Source organism: Rhea pennata, chromosome 5 (genome assembly GCF_028389875.1).
Source record: "Rhea pennata isolate bPtePen1 chromosome 5, bPtePen1.pri, whole genome shotgun sequence".
NCBI lineage: Eukaryota > Metazoa > Chordata > Aves > Rheiformes > Rheidae > Rhea > Rhea pennata.
Genome location: NC_084667.1, coordinates 14,187,476 through 14,202,386, shown reverse-complemented (window position 1 = coordinate 14,202,386; position 14,911 = coordinate 14,187,476). Strand labels below are relative to the sequence as shown.

The 14,911-nt window shown below is 42.1% G+C and overlaps 1 protein-coding gene across 6 annotated transcripts in view; it reads right to left on the bottom strand.

Annotated features, from left to right (window-relative positions):
• Nucleotides 1–6,807, bottom strand: part of RGS6 (regulator of G protein signaling 6) — a 287,533-nt gene extending 280,726 nt beyond the window's left edge. For 4 of the 6 annotated variants that reach the window (XM_062576773.1, XM_062576767.1, XM_062576774.1 and 1 more), the window contains exon 1: nt 6,469–6,807. The gene's annotated coding sequence lies outside the window, so the exon portion shown is untranslated. Of the gene's footprint in view, nt 1–5,421; nt 5,573–6,468 lie in introns of all 6 variants that reach the window. The other 2 variants (XM_062576769.1, XM_062576768.1) reach the window with 2 other exon arrangements.
• Between the last annotated feature and the right edge of the window lie 8,104 nt (nt 6,808–14,911).

Sequence of the window (14,911 nt, the reverse complement as noted above, 5' to 3'; positions counted from 1 at the left end):
TGGGGATGGTTGGTAGTGAATATTGATACACAAATTGCTTACTAACAAAGCAGATTTTTCCCTTATGAAATCAATTTTTAGAATGTGTATTTACGTACCAAATTTACTTTTGTTGTAATGGGTCAGAATGATGATACATCACAGAAGAAATTGGCTGTAATATATCCAGCCATCTTCCCAAGAATTCAGAACAAACAGCAAGAGCTCTCAGCAAGACTCTGTGCCAACAGACTATTACCAGGGATAACTAAAGAGAATGTAACAGCAAAGATATGCTGAATGTTTGACTGAAATAAATGTCAGTGTTATATGAACTTAGAAATGCAAAGAGATAGCTACAACCCTACCTTAAATTTCATCTGAACTGGTAATCCCAAACCGCAGTATTTATGAAGTGCTATCTGCCTGCAAGGAGTATCTGCAAAGGAGAGACCTGAAGTTGTATTTTATTGTTTTGCAAAAACGCCAACTTACTAGCCAAAACCACTCCCTGTGGAAAATGAGATGAGTAACTGCTCTGATGATATAGTCTGAGGGTTGACTTCTAATCCTTTCTCCAGTATAAATCCCTCTTTGGAAAGCCATCTCCCTTGCATTGGACAAGGTGTTCTAGGAGCATCCTGCTCTGGAAGCTGGTCCATCAAATACACTGATGAAGAAAATACAGATTTCATTGTCTGAGTGTGCCTTGTACTTTGTGCACCGTGAAAAATATTAATTGCAAATGTAGCAAACTACTTCTGATGGATGGACTACATTTTCTACTTTACACTTAAGAAGAGCTGAAGAAAATTGATTCAAAAAAAACTGAATGAGAAAAGGCACAAACTAATGGATGCTCTAATAAGAATTGACAAGAAGATCAAAATATTAAAATAAGAAAATATAGGTCTCAGTACCTGTTAGACTCCAGAATTACTCTATATAAACTCTCTGTGCCAAATGGAGCTTGCTAAATTTCCTTCCAATACTCTAACGCAAGTTGATAAAACAACCAATCCACCACTGCCTTGATCAGTGACTGCACAGTCTCATTTAAAAGATACCAAAGCGTTTAGAGTTCTTGCTGCTTGTTCATTCTCAAAAGGATGGAAAACTGCAAGTACCTTGCAATCAAATAAAATGGGAAGTTTACAGCAGAGATGTAACAGCAGAGATGGTTTTTGAAGATTTGGGACCATGTAATACCCCTGGTGCAAACGAACAGACCCGGTAGCATTCCACCTACTTCGAGGACACTATACAGTAAACTATGATTTTACACCTGCTGTTTATTTCAGCTGCTTAAAAGTTTTACAGATGCAAATAAAGGGCAAATCACTTCAGCGATTACAATCTGAAAAGCATCTAAGCCACTTCTGAATTAGCTCGCTGAAGTTCACACGCACGTACAGTTCAGCACACTCCACAAAAGCCCCTGCGGTGGTTAGGCTATCCTGAACTCTACACCACTATAGTTGGGCTGCTTTAAATACCAATACATCTGGCGTGCATTATAAATACTACTAGATTTTACGACTACTGCTATTACACTAGAAATACTCCTAAAAAGACAAATCCTTTATTCAAGCTAGTATGTGTCTATGTCAGACTGCGGTTACACTAGTGAAGGCATAATCTATAACTAGTTGCTCATCTGTGGCAGAAGCAAATATTATTTTCTTTCACAAAACATTAAAATAAATCATAAGGGAGTTAAGTGACTTCCCCACACTTACATAATGGATGACAGAACAATAAATTGAATGTACAAAGCCTAACTGTCAAACCATCTAGTTACTATTTGCTCAACACACATATCCCCACAGCACTGCAGGTCTGTATTAATCAGTCTGAGGAGCTTTTAACCACCCTGTGAACCTCTCATCACTGATGCCAGGCTCTGTAAGTACAGTAAAAAAAGAAGAAATATCCCAAATCACTTATTTGTGATTCCCTTCAATTGAGGATTCCTGGCAAAAATATAACATGAGTTGCTCTTCACTGCCTAAATACTTCAAGGTCCCCACCACCCCCAGACAGGCTAAGTGAAGTACCTGTGCCTTATTTTCCTGCTGCTGAATGAAGGAACAGCAAGTTGTTTCCAGCACGATAATGCCAAGCTCCTGGGACATCAAAGTGTCAGAACCTTATTGCTCACTGAACTTTTAATCTGCCTCCCTCGCTCTCTTTCTCCACACTCTTTGCCATCAACAGAGACATTAAAAAAAAATAACCATGGCTCTGATGCAATGCAAGCTGGTAGCAGCAGTTTCTCTCAACTCCACGGTCTTTCCAAGTTTGTCAACCAATGAAGAAAATCCAAATTGCTTGCTCCTTTTCACAAAGCACACCTGCAAAAGTCAGTTCGTTCCCTAGTTACCTATTAATCCACCTAGAAATGGTAACTGAATTAATGGAAAACAGTCTTCTCATGATAAAATTGACATAGATTAAGAAATCATTGTGGATTCCCTAATATTAATATCCTTTAAAGACTTAAAAAGTAGTTACATCATTAAAAGAAAATGGTAATCAAAAGTCTAGAACCCTCCACAATACATCTACTGTTACCTCTTTGAAGAGTATGAAGATACACCAGATTTTTCAAGGTGCTTCAGACTGCTTGCATTCTAGTTACCTCAAAAACCCGATAACACAGCCACCTCAAGGACACAGCTTGGCTCTACTTCAACCGTACACAGGGTCACTACACAGAAGGTTAAGAGATGAAGGGTGGAAGCAGAAATTCACAGAAGAAACATCAGAGTATGCAAAATTTAGTTTGGAATATGAAGACAGATGATCAACTACACTTAAGTGCTTAAAGATGCAAAAAGGCGTTTTGTAGCCCCAAGAAGTCAGACATGTAACTCCATGGGAACTAAGTGACCAACTTGTCAGGATGCTTCTGAAAACCCAAGAAGATCCCTGCCACCACCTCTAGGCACCTAAATGTTTCTGAAACGTGCTTTGCCAGGATATCTCCTTTCCCTGGTTAGCTTTCCTCTAACGTGCAGAGAGAGCAACAAGTGTCAGGACTAAATGTACTACTTACTGCATCTTCAGTGACGACATGTGGCCATAGTATCTATTTTACATCTCATGCGGTACTTCAAATGCACTGAGCTTTCTTATGACGTACTAGGGACAGCAGTTCAAAGACTGACATGAAGAAACAACACCTTTCCAAATCATCAACAAAATATTCTTCTAGTACCTGTTTCCTTTGTAATTAGGAAACTGTGGTATGAATTGACACTTACAGTAATGCAGTCTGCATTATTATATAATATAATAACTGCATATAATAATGCAGGCTGAGACAAGTCTCACGAGGAACTAGAATTATTTCAGTTCTGAAAACTGGATGGACTGTTTGCACTCTAAAACAGTCCAGAGCTGCTCAATGTTGTGGAGCTCTTTGTTCATTTGACCCCACCACCACCACCACCTTCACAGAGCCTAGGTATGTTTGCAGAAAAGCAAGTGGAGAGTCTTTGGTGACGATCACACTGAATCAGACAATGGATTACTCTGGAGAAACTGCATATTTGTAGTGTTGGGCATGGGAGAAAAAGCTCACCCTCACTCTGCTTTCACTGACGGCTCACTGGTCTGTAAATGCTATTTTTGTTGCACATACAAGTGTAGGGTTTGATGCCGATTTCTGAGTTTAAGCTATCAAGGTTGTCCCAAGACAGAGCCTCCAGGTTAGTTAGCCCCCATTCCTGAAAAGTCAGGGACTCACATTGCTACACATTGTATCAAGGACCGTAAAAATTATTCATAATGTTACACCCTTGTGTGCCATTATGAAGACCAAGCTATGACACTGCAAGATTCAGATGTTTTGCCATGGACGAACACAACATCCTTACACACAGCATCGGGATGGCACACTGCAGCTATTTCATCTTCCTGCTACTCCATTTACAGCAGCATCTTCTCTTTCTCTGCCATCTGCTAGCTTGCTGCAGCCTGCTGGGACAGTACTGCCCTCTCCTTTTCTCCCCTTCTTGGCTGCTGGAAAGGACAATGACAGATCCTGGCATTTCCAACCCATTCACTCAATTTTTCTCCCAGCTGCCTCACAAACACTAAGCAGTGTGGAGAGTTACTCCTGTGAATGAGCAGCGCTCTGCTCACCTTTGTCGTACCTGTGGGATCCACCAGAAATACATGCTAGAAGTTTCTTGTAAGGAGCTAGCAAGAAGATAATAGCTGCTTTAAGAGGATACAAGCTTTCCCCCTTTCCTCGGCTGTTATTTTGATTAAAACAGATATCCACACTACCATCATCACAAGAATGACCAGACAGAAAATCAGGGCAAGCAACATCAGCAATGACTATACGCAACTTCTTATTATGCCTTTCATGGTAGTAAGAGAAAAACAGAAAAATTTGTCAGATGGGCTAAACAGCACCTTTTAAGCTCCTATTATTGATCAATCTCAGTGTGAGATGTGTAGCAAATAACCATTTCTCTTTCAGTTGTTTGCCATCACTACTACAGTTCAAAATGGAAAAACAAGGGCTATTTCAATTCCACCACACTTGTAACCCGTAAGGAAGGAAACTGGAATGTTTACTATTAATTATTCTATTAGTCTGGTCATCAGAAAAAGCAACAGCTCACCTAAAAATAAAGTCAATATTGGCAGAGTCTAAATAGTTTCTTCAACATTTAACACAGACATTCAGGCAATGAACACTATTATTCTGTGCTTGTAACCAGATGCCCCTGAGTCAATAACTGCTCTTCAACATCTGACCTCTTTTTAAAGTAGATTTACAAGGAAGTATAGAGAAAGCATTCAATCTGCTGGTGAGAAAGTGTCATGAATCATAGCCACACAGCAAATAATTGCTTGTTCTTTAGATCTGCAAGATTAGGATAAATCTGACATTCAATAAAAATATGAAAGAAATGGATGAAGGAAAATATATGCAGCTTCTCTCCTCAAAATGAAACCAAACCAACCTTAGAGAATATTTAAGATGACATCAGATGCATAAAACCTCCAAAGCTTTGAATTAGCTCTTTTGCTCTGTTGTTTCATGAGCGATCACAAACAACACCATACCTTCACAAAGTGCTTTTTGCACTCACAGCTCTCCCCACAGAAGCACACAAACAAGCAAAATGCAGCTTCTTTTGGGGTGGTAAGCCACCGATACATAGCACAACATGCCAGCGTGAAGGAGAACTTTACAATATGGTTTTATTTACAAAAGACGGATTTCCCTGCTCTCTCATCCCCACATACTGGCAGCTAGCATAATAAATAAAAGCAACCAAGAGCAATTATGCACGTCCATAACCTTTAATTTCAGGAAAGCATTGGGAAATGTTACACAGCTTTGTAGTACGTAGGCTGTAAGTGGGATGCAACTCCGGCAAGCCCCTTTGGGCTCAGACTGAGCAAGCCCTGACTTACCGGGCTGTCCTGGTCCCAGCGGCCCTCAGCAAGCTGCTTCGAGCGGGGAGATCAGCCCTGTGCCGAGATGGGGGAGCTCAGAGGCACGGTCCATGCTGAGCTCTTTGAAGCTGCAGTCCTGACTACTGCTGTGCCTGCATGGCACAGGAGGCTGCATATTAGATATATGAAATAAGTAAGTTCTGTATTTTCCTCAGAGAAAATACTTGAAGCTTTTTGTTGGCCCTGCAACCTATTCCTCTATTTATGCTATCACAGGGAGTTACTAAGGCGATGCTTTTAGTGTCACAGGAGATTAAGGCTCTGGGAGAAGAGTGCCTAGCAGCCTCCCTCTTAAATACCGATCTGTCTTCATGCAAACGCACTTTGCAAGGGAATGAAAGTGTACTATTTGCCATGTGCTACCTAAGCAAAACAGTTTCCAAGAAATTTTCCCACGGGGCAGCAGCTCCCTCTCCAAAACCTTTTACCCCTGCGCTTCTTCCTAACTCCCCAGGCCCCCCGGCCCCCCTCAGAAAGGCCTGGCCCGAAGAGCTCCGCACTTGGACGCGGTGACGCCTTGCCCCGCGTGCCTGGGGCGCAGCTGCGCACCCCGCAGCCCCAGGAGCCCCCGGCCGGGCCCCAGGAACAGAGCGCCCCGCGCCCCGCGGGGCCTGGCCGGAGCCCAGGCGCCTCCGCGCCCCCTCGCCCCCCGCGCACGCGGGCCAGGTCCGGCCGCGCTGCAAGGCAAGGGCAGCGCCCCGCGACTTGGCGCAGCCTCGCGGCCGGCTCCCCGCGGGGCCCCGCAGCGAGCCCCCCGCCCCAAGCCGCCGCCGCCGCCGGAGCCGCCGGCCGCGCCGCGCCGCCCTCCGCCGCGGGGCAGCGGGCCCGGGGCCGGGGCAGCGGCCCCCGCGGGGAGCCCGTGGGGCAGAGGGGCGCGGCGGGGCTCGCGGCCACCGCTCCACAGTAGAAATTAAAATACATAAGGGGAGCGGAGGAAAAAGGCGATTTAAAACAACACCTGCCCGCGAGCCCCCCGTAAACCCGCGCGCGGCCAACTCCATTTACCTTAGCAACCACAGACCTGCTGAATTCCCCCTTCTGCCTCGCAGTCTCCTCAGAGGGAGGGAAGAGCCTGGATCATGGTACAGCGGGAGGGGGGGCCGCGAGAGGCACTCGCAGTTCCCCGCGGGCTCTTCCTCCGCGCCGCTTCCGAAATTTCTTGCTCTCCTCAGCGTCCCCCAGGCTGCAGCAGGCGCCGAGGCGCAGTCAGGAAAGACGGAAAGGACGAAGCTGCTGCCGGAGAGCCGCGGGCAACATCCTCCGCCGCCTCCTTTCCCCGCTCCCTGCCGCGCCCGCCGCGCTCCCCGCACGGACGGGGGAACCGGGCGGGGCGGGCGGGCGGCGGCCCCGGCCCGGCCCAGGGGGCGGCCCCGGCCCGGCCCGGCCCGCGGGGCGGCCGCTGCGGGCAGCCCGCGGGGGAGCGTGGCTCGGCGCGGTGGCTGAGCCTCCCCGGATCACCCGCCGCCCCTCACGCGGGGGGATGCCCTCCGCCCGGCAGCTGCGGGGTCTCCGGGCGATACCGTGCACCTCTGGGGAGAGGCGAGGGGCCTCCTCCGCCTTCCGTGGGCCAAATGTTGGAAGAAACGTCTCTAGCGCCGTATAGCCTTTACGCAAACTAAGAGAAAATAGCTGATTATCTCTAGTTACTTTGGGTAACCTACGGTGGAATGTGTTAAGGCAGTAAAAGAGGAGCTCTGCACCCCATTTTGCCTCGCTGCTTTTGACCCTGGGTTCATGTAGGGGGCACAACCTGCAGATGGTGAACTGTAGTCACTGATGTAAATTACGGAGGATATTGCTACCTAGTAGGTGATCTTCGTGTTGGTATCTCTTTAGCAGTTTAGATCTTTACACTTGATTGGAAATACTACTTGATTGGAAGTGTCTATCTTCTTTTACATTTATTTTTATTTATTTCCTGCTGTGTTAGCACAACAATCCTTTGCTACCTTCCATGACACCGTGTGGTTTTGCTTTATCATAGCTATCTTGGACTATTATTTACTTACATATTGTATTGCATGATTAAAATATTAGCTAAAACTCATCCATCAGTAACTATCAAAGTCTTACCTCTCTGAGACATGTGCCTTGAACACTCATGATTTCCCAGCTGAAGCCCAGGGTCCAGGAGACCAGGATTCTGCACATCATTATCAGTCAGCGTGGGCAGAACAGCTTAAACAAAAGTACTTAGAGATGCAGCTCTCTCAAGTGCATCTGCCACATGGGCAAAAGGCATTGCTGTTGGCTAGAATGAGTTTCCATACATTAGGTGTGCAAAATAGATCTTACAGCCTTTCTCCGGTAATTTCTGTATTAGGTAGGATAGAGTTTTATTCCCTTTCCTTTCTTCTAGGAGGAAAGTCAAGCCCACCTAGCTCAAAATGACCCTAGTGACTATGAAAATTCCAGATACCTATGCTGGAAAGCACTGGACATGAAGTCCCTTGGCAGCATGACTCTATGCCAATATTGGGGCCAAACATTTCTGAGTTTCCAAGGTTAGGTTTCCACACATTGGACTTATTTCACAGTTGAAACTCTTCACAGTAAGGTTGCTCCTCAGCTCCACGAAGGAAAAAGCTACATATGTAGCATTTCTTAAAAGGTCTTGTGTGATATCCTTCCCCCCTTTCCTAATATCCTGGAGACTTGCTTCATTTTTGTTGCTGAAAATGGATTTGTGTTTGATAAGCCTACAGATTACCATGAAAAGTCATCTTATGTCAAGACTGTCCTTATTATCTTAAGGCTGCAGTGTGCTTAGCACATTGACTTTCAGGTGATAACTGGTACCTGAAAGAGCTGTAATAATTTAAATGATAAATGCCGAAGAAAAATAATGATTTTTTTTGGGGGGGCAACTCTGCACCATTTACAATTCTACTGAACCTACATCTTCATCTTTTCCTGCCTTGGCCACTCCTTCCATCATCTTCCTTGATTCCAAGTTCCAGCATTCATAGTTTGTCCATGCTTACACCTCCCTCATCTTCAGAGTCTTCACATTCACTCCACTGTCATAGTCAAAACTAGGCAAAGTTCTGCAGCTGTGCCCCTTGTGAGCTCTTTCACCCTTGTAGGACTTCACAGGGTGCTAATTCAATTCAGATTTCAGCCCAGGGCATTTAAAAATCTTTTGTGGCAGACTAAAAGCTTACAGCCTTGGTGGACCTTCTCTTTTTTCAAACTCTTTGTGTTCATTGACCAGGTCTTCCTTAAAGAAAACTTGAACTGGAAAGATAACAGTTTTCTTCTATTTGACGCCTACTTGTGGGACAGTTTTTCAGTATGTGCTCCTTGATCCTCAGAAACTCAGCACAAGCTTTTTTTCCCCCCTCTTTTCCATCCTATTGTCATTTGATACTGCCTTTTAATGCAGCAATTGTTACTTGAATCTGTGAACAGTCAGGTAATTCAGTCCTTTTACTATGCTATGTAAAAAAAGCTAACGGGCAGTATTTCTTTCAGTTGTTCACATTGTTCATATGTTCAAAGAGATTTCACTTCTGAAACATCACAGCATTTTTTACTTTTTTGGAATAGAATGTATCTAAAAATATTTCTATATATATATTTCCAAGCTACATTGATCTTAAATATTTTCTTCAAACAAACTGGAGCATGTTACGTATTACTTGCCGTATGAGGTTTTTTGACGTGGGGAAGGAAAGGGTGGTTAACTATGAAATACAGATTTTTTTTTTTCCCTGAGATTTTCTCAGTGAAGTATTTCAAATCACTAGTGAAACTGAGTTATTCTGGGGTATGGGGTATAACTTCATGAAACATCAAAGATTTCAATGTCTTACGTCATCTCTATTCAGCCTGTATTGTTTCACCTCTGTTTTACATTTTCTTTATTTTCCCAGTTTTCTCAAAGAAGTACATATGCAGTACTTAACAGTACTAAGTACTTAAATTCATAAAGTTAACTCAGACCAAAATGTAAGTTGTGTAGAAATACCATTTTCAAAATAGAAAATTTATGGAAAAAAAATCACTTGTGTTGTAAAGTTTCAATTCAAAGAAATTATAAACACATTTCCTGGCAATGTTTCCAGTCCTAGTGTTATCATTATCATGATAACACATGACAAAGAGAAATGAAGCTGGCTGGAAACATTAAAATAGAAGTGACCGGTGTGCTTTTTAAGTCATGCTCAATAGAAGAAACAGTAACCAAAGATGACAAATAATACAAGGAAAGGCAAGCGGTAAATAAAAGATTAGTTTGAACAGTGTTTCAGTTTTGGATAGTATTTCATGTTTTATTGAACATTCATACCATAGTTAAATGAATCCTTGTCTTTTGGGTTCTCTCATGTAACAACTATTCTTGGTACCTCTGAGTAAGTAACTGCTATAAATAAAAATTGCATAGCAACATTTTAAAATCTCATGTATTAACTACTGAAATACATGATATATTATTAAAACCGGAAGAAACCAAACTATATTTTTATTTTCCTCAATCTTTAAGCTGCAAGCAATTTAGTCAGTTTTCTTTCATCATCGAGACTATTTCTCAGGTTAACCTCTTTCCTTGTGGGAAAGTTTGACGACTATGCTCAGACATTTTAGGAATAGTTCCATTTAAATCAATGGGAAAACTCTAACTGACATAGAATTAAGCACATACAGACATATTTGCAAGAAAACTTTCCATCTGAAATGTAGTAAGTACTGAGAAAGTGAACAGCGTGGGACTAGTAAGCACTTTTCTGGCCTGGAGGGCAGAATTTTGTGGTCCCCTCTCCATTATACGTTATGGCGTGGTCTTAAAGCCAGAAGAGACCACTGTGTTTGATACTGGATATCGAACTTCACCTGTCAGTAATGATATGTTATTAAACCAAAAGCAATGGAATGAGATTTTCCTTTACACTAACATTTAAGCTGAAAAAAAAAAATCAATCAGTTTTGCTTTATCATAGAGACAGGTACCAATGACCAAAACATACATTTTTTTTAAGTTATCTTTTCTCTCACTGAAGACTACGGCAGAAGAAAATTTCCCCTGAACCTGGGCACACTCTTTTAAAGATTTATCATCCTCAGTGCTGTTAAAGGGTCATCTTATTACCAGTTTGAAGGTCACAACTTTCAGCCTCTGGCTGCATTGGATCTGAGACGAGACTAGACAGGGCCTGTGCTAGCTGTTTCGGCCTCAACTCTGCTGTGGGGATCACCAGGGTTTTTCAAGAGCTTCTTCACAACTTGAAGAGAGACACAGCACAGCATGTTTTCCTATATTTGTCTGAAAAACAGGATGAATAGATATGGCATGCTAGTACTGCTGGTAGCATCCTCCTCTCCTGGTGTAAGCCTTGCTCTCGCTTGAAGGAAATACTGAAATCCGGAATCCAGCATGGCTCTTGTGATCTTAAAGCCCTGAGGCAGGGCCAATGCCTTCCTTTCAGTTTCCTTCGGACCAAGAGGAATGTTCAGCCAAGGGCTGTTACCCTATGGTACATACTTACTTCATAAATATTCAATAGTCATTACTTAAGAGAATAAATGGAGCTGCTGGCTTAGGGAAGGGTGTTGAAACTTCACTAAACTGGTGCTTTTCCCCATGAACACAGTGAAGTGGAGCAAGTGGCCCTTTCTGGTTGAGTGCATGCAAAAAGCAAAGAGGTTTTCTGAGTTCTTCAAGGTAGGTTCTGTTTTTCATAGAATGTTTAATTTAACAGTGGCCTAGCTTTACTTTCAGTATCTTAACTTTTCTCCTGTGTCCTATCATGTATCATTAGAACAGAGCAGTAGACTTCATAGACATTGCTAAAGCAAACTAAATAAGGTCTTGGCTGGTGGATCAATTCTTCTCTCCTGTTTTTTTTTTTGCCAGTCTATGGCATGGTTTCTTTGTAATTTTATGATGCTTTTAGCACATCTTTTATGTTGCATATTGTAGAATTCTTTAAGTGTCAGCTCAAAGCCCTTTGCTTATTTCACAGTGCATTTCTGAGTATCAGATTGTAGCAGCAGTCTTGAATTCCTTAACCTTTTTGCAGAAGGATACTTTGTTTTGTGAACATTCAATTAACCTTACGGAATCAGTGGCTAGGTTGACTACCATGTCCAAAAGTTTACAAGCAGTGCAAACTCACACTGGCATTCAGCAGGAGCAGATATGGGTTACAGCTGATTTTGTCTACATTACCTCAACTGCCTGGAGTTTCAGAAGGAAAAAGATATTCCACATCTTGCCATTGTCTCCAATAACTTACTGGCCAAATGATGTTCACTCTTTTTTATTTGCTGTGCACTGCATATGGTATCATCAACTACTGTTTTGTGGTACTCCTCTGCAAAACTTATCTTGTCTTTACAGAGTAGACATTAAATATCCTTAGTACTCCATCACTGTGTGTACTGTGCTCTGTATGTGTTCCAGAGCAAAAGGTAGCAATTAGAAAAATGGTTTATTTCAGCAATCCAGAAAGACAGACCAGAAAGATAGGTTTTTCCTTACACGTCCATCCCAGGTAATCTCAGGAACTTTCTTCCATATTGTGAGCTTTGCTCCACCGAGTCCTTCCTACCTACCATGCTATAGAGGAAAAGTTTAGGAGATACTGCCACATCTGCCTAATGTATGAGGGTGGGAAAGGTTTCTCTCCAGGGAGAATTCTCCCGTGGGGATCTTTGCCCACAAGAGCTTTACTTTGATCCACATTAACGTCTTTCACAGAAATTGAACATGGCAGACTGGAAAATCCAGCTCACAGTGTATACAGACTGTTTCTGAGCCATGAATTAACAGCACAAGCCAAATGTGTACCTCCAAATCCACAAGGATCACACAAGCTAGAAGAGCAAAAACAGCTTAATAGGAACCATTCTAAGCCAAGCAGAGCCAGCATTTACCAGCCTTGCTGCTGAGCTTCACTGAGCTCCTAACTTTGTGCAAAGGTTTTTCAGCTGTCTTTGCAAACCTGATACTTGTGTCAGCTCTAATGCCTCTTAAATTTTGGATGACTTTTGAAAATTTTCTCAGGGACCTGTTGTCATCAGAAAAAGAAAATGGTGGTGAATTTCAAGCATAGAAGAACTTATGCCTTAAATCATTGGAGATCATGAAAACCAAAAGTATCAAGAGCAAACTTTCTGTACAAAACTAAAAGTATCAGAACACCATTACTAATGGTCCCTCTGTTCATGCTGGTATTTTTTTTTATCAATACTTGAAAAGCAAAACAGGTTCAATCTTTGCAAATACACTTGAGACAGTCCAGAAGACCTTGTTTGCTGGAAGTATTAAGTAGAGGGTTTTGTAAGAAGCCTTGTCTCCTGCTGCCATACCTGAAGTCTCAAAGTGTGCTAAGAGTCATACAGCTAATTGGAAGGGAAAAGATTCCATTTCCCTAGTATTCCAGCTTGTGCTCTGGCATAATGGAGGCATCATTTCTCTCCTGCCTTGGAAATCACATGTATGAACAAATCAGAGTACTGGCTGAATGAGAAAGTGCTGTCCAGAGGAGGATGCGCATAGTCTCATTCTTCACTGTGCTAAAGGTAAGTTTTTAGAGGAAATTCTAGGTTTTCCTACTTTTAACAGCTAGGCATCTGCTAAAATCTCTCCATCAGTTCTTCCTAATCATCAGGAGATCTGTTCCATGATATCCAACAATGTATCTTCTCTTCTATAAGAACATACTTTTGCCTAGATTCCATCAATCCAAACTGAACTGGGAAATTTTTAGAGGACCAGGTAAAGCCTATAATTCTGTCCTATTAAGTATTATGAAAGCTTACTGTGCTAAATGGCAAAAATGGGTAAATTCCCATAAAATTCAGGCTTTCTCCAATCAGTCTGTACCAGAAGACAGGAAAATGATGCACAAGGATTGCTTTGAATGAATCACAAAATCCACAAATGTGTTTGCTCTTCAGCATCATCATGGAATTTCTTCTTTGGCTGCTTTCTTCTGCAGTCAATGCTGCAGAAGTTTCCTGTATACTTTTTTCTGTTTGAAATAGGTTTTATGATGATTAATTACATAAGCTGTGATGGGAGCTAGTGCACAGTTGGAAGGAAGAACCTGAAGTGTGGAGGAAGGCATGAAATGTGTTTGAAAAAACCTTTGAAAATAGCAAGTTACAGTATATGCCTTTCATAGCCCTGATCATGCTGTTTGTGTGCTGTATCCCTTTTTTGCCACTATTTATCTGTGTCTTATTAAATTGTGCGTTTGTCACAGGGGAAACTATATCATCTCCTGCTTTTGGAAAAGCATTTAACATATGGAAGAAATTGCAGACATCACCATAAAACATGTTGCTTTTCTGTACTTGGATGATTTATAGTACCCACCAGCACAGCTCATGTATTCAAATGCATGTCTCTGTGTTTGTGTATCTATATATATTCACTTTGTGTACTCACACATATCTTTTATATATAAAATCTATGCTCTAATAGTTATATAAATTTACAGTGTGTTGATGATCTATCTTAATCATATGGTGCCACCTCTCCCTCTTTGGATAATTTATGTAGCTAAGCATCACAGTGCATTTTTTGATTTTGGCAGGGTTATTTAACATTTGACATTCGCTTTTGATGAACATTCAGCTACTTAATTTTGTTTCGATTTCTTTATATTAACAACTGTAAAATCCAAGCAGTCAAACATTTCTACAATTTGAATAAAAAAGGTCATAACGCTCACTTTCAAATTCAAGTGAACGTTAATGGACTACTTTTCAATTATTGTTCCAGCCTGTCTGCAGTCAGCTGCCGTGAAAGAACTGCGCATGGAAGCGATCTGGCTGAGTAGGGGTCAGCTGAGCAGCTCTCACTAAAAGGAGTGAGAAGTGGGAGGCAGAAGGACTCAAAAAAACAGATATTACCCTAGGATGCTGGCTTTCTCTAGGCTCCAGCTAGAGTCAGTACACAGAGAGAGCTGAGATTCAAACAGGAGGGTAACCTCAGATGCTCAGAGCTTCCCCATAGAGGACCTCTCTTTCTCTCCAGGAAGTTTAGCCTTATTGGACTAAAATTAACATTTATTAGCTTTTTGAATCCTCCTTGCCTGCACATCCAGGTATCCATATGCCTCATGCAATTTGCAAATCTCAGCAGTTTTTTCTGGGAATGTGAGATGTGAGCTGGATCATTGGGCTCAGTCCTTGTCTTGTCCACATCTCTGACAAGACAAACTCTACCAGAAACGCTCTCTTTGAAACATGTCCCTTACTTCAATACCTGGCCTGCAAAACTATGACGATAAGGTAACTGGTAGAGTCTGATTCAAGTAAAATGTATTATTTTGGACTGTTCTGTTAACTGAACATGAGAACAACACACTTACACAATGTATACTTCAAAACAATGCAGAGAGCCTGTTTTTAAGAACATGAGTTTAATTATTTTTTCTAATTATCAGAGAAACTACTTCGAATCTTCATCACCATTAACAACTTCGCACACCTTTAA